The following is a 6,361-nucleotide window of genomic DNA, read 5'->3' as shown; positions in this document are numbered from 1 at the left end:
GGTTAAAATTGCCTTTTCGCGTAAATAGTCTTCATCTTTATGGCTCGCTATGAAATCCGGGAATATGGTATCAACAATAGCGTCAATTGGGGATGTGTCAGATTCAACAATAAACTCCTCGGGAATTTTTATCTATGTTGCTTCATCTTCCCCGTCTCTACTAAACGCTGGGACAGTGCCATCTCCAATATCGGACCCACTTATTGAATAATCTTTTTCGAGTATCAATGGTATCGTCGTCAGTGTATTCATTGACCCGCATAATTCGTGACAGTGTATGGAGTTGACAATGCTTCCACAAATCAGAGCGGTTAATGCATGCTTGTACAACTTCTTGTCTTTTGCCTTTCGGTATCACCGGTAAGATCTGTCTAAAATCACCTCCTAGTAGAATGGGCATCCCACCAAAGAATTTGCATCTGTTTGCCTCATTTTTAGCGCCTAAAATATCCTGCAAGGTTTTATCCAATGCTTCAAATGCAAATCTTTGAGTCATGGGAGCTTCGTCCCAGATTATTAACCGTGCTTGCTGAATGAGGTCCGCCAGGTGTGTTTTTTGTTTTATACCGCAGGTGCTATTCTCCATGAGTTCTAACGGGATGACAAATCTACTGTGGGCAGTCCGGCCTCCTGGTAAAAGCAACTATGCGATTCCTTCGCGTGTAAATTGTTAAAGCTTGTAATTTCATGCAAAAGGCTGAACGTGTGTTCTGATATGTTTGTTGTTGGTAGTTTCAGTATGTAGTCGAACAATAACTCGAAAAGTTGAAATTTGATAACACAACAATAAGATCATGGTTAAACGTTATATGTATAATTATACATGAACAACAACATACATAAACATATGACAAAATTTTCATGTGATAATAAATAAAACTCTAAGTATATATAGAAAAAGGAAAAACGAGTAGTTATGAAAAACAAATCTTATAATAATAAAGTATGGCTAAAGTTTAAAAATAATAGTAGCTTAATATTAATTTATAATGATTAACCATGGTTTCATTATTAACTGTAGTAAATATGGAGTTAGCTATCACTCATATATGGATGTTTTTTTAGAAAGGGCATACCTGATGATGCCACTGCAAGAACGATCATCTTCTCGGATCTTAGTTTGGTCAGTATGGTGTTGTAGACGAATGTTTTCCCTGTACCCCCAAGGTCCATATAGAAAAAATAGGCCGCCCTTCTTTTGTGTAACCGCCGCAATAACCTGCTCATAAATGGCTAGTTGTTGTGGGTTGAGAGAGCTGTAAAGTGTCGTAGGTTTCCTGTATAGGAAAGAAGAACCCAAGTTACCCCACAATGTCACCCTGACTCGCTGATCCCTGCGAACAAAAAGAAGCCTTAGCATAAAAGTATAAAATAATACTTAAGAAAGAATTTTTAGAAGTCAAACAGGCAGCTGTATGGGCCCAGTACCTTTCGTTCGCTAGTTCAAAATCTAGAGTTGTCGTTCCTTTTTTTAGGTTCTGTGGTGATCCCACATTCAGCACACATCCAACGACATCTATAATTTGTGGGTTAGTTTGTTTATCTTTTCCCTTCAGTTGGTTCCAAGGCTTCAAATGGTATGCAGGTGAAAGGGTGGCGGATGTAGCCGGTTGTACCGTCCGTGGACTGTCTCCTCAAAAAGGTGGACCCTTGCAACTGGATAAGGAACTTGTTGTCCCTCAATATACGGTAACTGTCTCTATTGGGAACAACCTCGAAATTCTTTAGCAAATACACTGACCCTTCCTTGAGCCTTGGAATAAAGCAATGGGGAACACTGTTCTTGGTGGACAACTGAATCACATTACCCTGTCCAACGTTCCATACATTTCATCACTATTAGAAAGAGGCATATATACAAAACATGTACCTAATTTCATATATATATATATATATATATATATATATATATATATATATATATATATATATATATATATATATAAATTAATATTATATAGTGGCTAAGAAAGTTAACAATTACAAATGAAGAGAATAATTTTGTGTGTATCTAATATAGGGTGGTCCCAAGAATGCACAAATACAAACGTACGTCTACTTCCAATATATATGTGTAAAATTGTATGCATCTATATAAAAAACACACACGCATATATATATATATATATATATATATATATATATATATATATATATATATATATATATATATATATATATATATATTGTGTGTATATATATATATACATATATGTGTGTATATATATATATATACATATATGTGTGTATATATATACATATATGTATGTATACAAACATTTGCCTAAAATATAGAAAGAGGCATATAGACAAAACATGTATCTGATTTCTAATATATATATATATATATATATATATATATATATATATATATATATATATATATATATATATATATATATATATATATAGTGGTTAAGAAAGTTAACAATTACAAATGAAGAGAATCATTGTGTATGTATGTAATTTAGGGTGGTGAACTAAATTCAGAAATACAAAGGTACATCTACTTCTGATATATATGTGTACAGATGGATGCATCTATATAAAAAAAACACACCCATATATATATATATATATATATATATATATATATATATATATATATATATATATATATATATACAAACATTTGCCTAAATTATCATATCTATATGTATTATACAGTGGTAAAAAAATTAAACAATAACAAATGGATTGAAGCACAATGTATGTATGTAGTATACGGTGGTTCACAGAATTAACGAATACAAATACATACAGAGATGTACATGGCATACACAACATCACTATTATACATAATATACATATAGATAACTATAATTACATACAAATTAATAAACAATGTAAAGGGGAATTTTGCACCTTTTCATCTGAAGCTATAAAGTCCGTACTGAGGTATTTGTTGTACGCTATGCGTATCCCACGTCCTGCATATCATGACCTTAACGACGGCTTCCTGACCTAGCTGCAATTCATGAAGGTAAGCATACGTTCTTTGACCACCCTGTGCTATGTTGTTTTCAATAGGTAGTGCCATTGCAAGGTGGGTTGTTATTGTATAATCTATAATAATCCAAAAGGGGTTGTTCTTGATTTCTATAATCATAATATTGTAAACGCTACCAATTTATACACATAGATGAAACATGATGAATAGCGTCTAAACTGAAAATACTTATTTAATTAGGAATACGAAAGGGCATTCTTAGCAAATTCCCAATTCAATTTTAGGGAGTTACGGATCTGAATTTAGTTGTACATATAAAATCGAATTAATTAACGAAATTAATAATCTATCATCAGATCTATGAGTAATCTGAATAGACCCTCACCGGAATTGACTGGAATGTTACCTGCAATTAGGGGTGGCAATGGGCGGAAAAAAACCCGTGACCCGCGGGTACCCGTGCCCGTGACAGGCGGGTATTTATGAAAAAATGTACCCGCGGGCATGGGTCGGGTAAAAAATTACCCGTTGGCGGGTCGCGGGTATTTCATACCCGCCGCGGGTAAAACCCGACCCGTGAATCCGTGATGCCCGTTTGAGCTACCCGCTGGTATACCCGTTTACCCGCATACATATACTTAATTATATATTATATAAATTAATTTTAAATGTATTTTTATAATTATTCGCGGGTAAAACTCGCGGGTAATGAGTATCCGTTACTAAAAATTAGGGGTGTAAATGAGCCGACGAAAAAGGCTTAATAGCCCACTGACGAGAAACTATCAACATGAAACATAAGGGAACTAAAAAATGAAGAAAAATAGCAGCTGCAAATCATCAATGGGACCATAATTTAAGCTAAATGTTATTGATTAATTAATAAATATTGTATATTTTCTTATTTACATACAGTACCACTTCATAATGGACTTCTATTTGATTGTTGCTATTTCTCTTCCCACATCGAATGAGAGTAAGAATTACATTAGAAAAGAAAGTCTTATAAAAAATGTAGGAGAGTTAAGAGTAATTTGTACTTCTATTTGAGTGACAGCCTCAATCGTTGTGCTCTTATTAAACAAACTCATTAGGTAGTATAAATAATTAATAATTTGCACCTGATATGGGTTGAAGCTTAAGTAAAAATTAATTAAAGTGTACATTTTGTAAACCCGCGGGTCGCGGGTACCCGCGAGTTGCGGGTACGGGTAGAAAAGTTTACCCGTTGGCGGGTAAACGGGTACCCGCGGGTAAAAAAAAATCCTGGCGGGCGGGTCGTGGGTACCAAGGATCCGTGCCCGTCGCCCGCTGGTGCCATCCCTACCTGCAATTGCATGCATGTCGGAAGAGAAGGAGTGGGCGATCGCCTCACATTTGCCGGAGAGCACAAAAGTAAATGTGGGTGGGGGTTGAATGTGGCGGTTATACAGTGATATGGGAATTCGTAGGTGAGAGTTTTAATCGTTCAAATTTTTTAAAATAAGACACGACCACGGTTTCAGTTTTTGTTTTTTAATTTTTTTTATAAATAACATAACCACAATGACTTTTATGAGGGGTGTTGTTTTTTTTTTTTTTTTTTGGTAATCTATATATATCTATGTAAAACCATATTAAAGACAAAGAATATTAATTTTTTTTTAAAATAAATGTCATTTACCATGTGGTTAACCGTAGAAGATGGGTAAAAAAAATGGGGTAAATATGTGAAATAAATATGCTAATTTATGACAATAGAAGTCAAGATATAGATATATATAGATAGATAGATATAGATACTTTTGATGAATCCACTTTTAAAATGCTTCATTAGTATAAGTACCTTATGCATAAAATGAGTATTATTATAATAATAATTTGATATATCACTACTCTTAGTTAAGGGTTGACATCGCTTATGTCAATATAGTAATTTAGATACCAAAAATTAAGAAATATACAACCAAAACGTTAGCTATAAATTCGATTTATAAAACTACTTGGTGGTAAAAATAATTCTACACTTCAAAAATGGGAATCATTTATGTATAAGTTAATTACAGTAACTATCTAGAACCACTCCTATTGTGTTGTAGTATTATTTAGTGGTGACAGGTGTCACCTTAATTAAATGATGGTGATATGTTCACTAACAAAAATTGATAGATCCATTACATATAGTGCATTAGTCACTTGTATATCACAAGTACTTAATGCACATATAAATTGGTTATCAGTTATAAAGAGAAATATCAATATCAATGTCTTTTCAATTAGGGGTAACACATGCCACTAATATTTACAAAAATAATAGAAGTGCTATCTAGACAACTAGTATAATTAACTTATAAATTAATAATTTCTATTCTTGACATGTGGGATTTTTTTTAATAGATGTGGAATAAGTTTTAACACTGAACTATTAGAAATAGTTTTTATAGATAACTTATTATTTTTAAATTGTCATAGACTTATCTTGATAAGTCATATATGTTACACTTAGTCTCTACTAAGTCAGCTTTCGTGAACCCTCTAATAATTTAAGTAATCAAAATATAACAAGATAAAGAATAAGTGAGTTTAAAGAAAATACTTATATTGATTGTGAAAACTTTACAAGACAGAATACAAGAACTTTGAGGTGTGTTGTGCCAAATGAGACTACCCCTATTTATACTATACTATATCTACTACAAAATGAACGACTAAAATTAAACTAGATCAATGGTTAAAATCAAGGTACTAGAATGTTCAATTATTTACATGTTTCTAAAAATATCTATGGAGCTTCCAAACCATTCAAAGAAGGAATTAAGGAGAAAGTTCAAGAAAGCTTCCATGATATTCTTTGCCTTACTTAGTTTGGGTTGAAACTCATAATGGAGCAAACATCCTTGCTAATTGGGCTACAAACTTATTGGATTGTGACAAAATGTTCACCTTTTTTATATAAGAATAATAAAATTCATTAATACTAAACCGATAAGTGAATTCGTACAAATGTACTAAACCCAAACACCAATTGGATTAATACATACGCAGAGACATTAACACCAATAGCTTTTTGAAGTAGTTTGGGTCAGGATCAGAATTCATAACCTTCAATTCTAGATTACTTTTATGTGTATTGTTCACATTATAGATACGAACAGCAAAAAAGTTTAGCAAAAATACATAAGACAAAGTAAACCGATTGCCTTCCTTCTCCGATCCCTCTTTTTCGCATTTGTGGTGGAATGTAGGATCTTCGATTTAACAATTTCTACCTGTTATCTTATGTTATGAACCATCATAAGATAGCTTAGTGGTTAGGACCCTGAAATCATTGAGTTGAATCATGTTTATGACGAATATTAGTGAGGGTCAGTGATGAGTTCGAAATAGTCAGAGAGTAATTCTTGTATATATTTAGCTTAGCATTTTTGGTAT

The sequence above is a fragment of the Rutidosis leptorrhynchoides genome, chromosome 11, assembly GCF_046630445.1.
Source record: "Rutidosis leptorrhynchoides isolate AG116_Rl617_1_P2 chromosome 11, CSIRO_AGI_Rlap_v1, whole genome shotgun sequence".
Classification (NCBI taxonomy): Eukaryota; Viridiplantae; Streptophyta; class Magnoliopsida; order Asterales; family Asteraceae; genus Rutidosis; species Rutidosis leptorrhynchoides.
Note: the sequence above shows the minus strand (reverse complement) of the source record.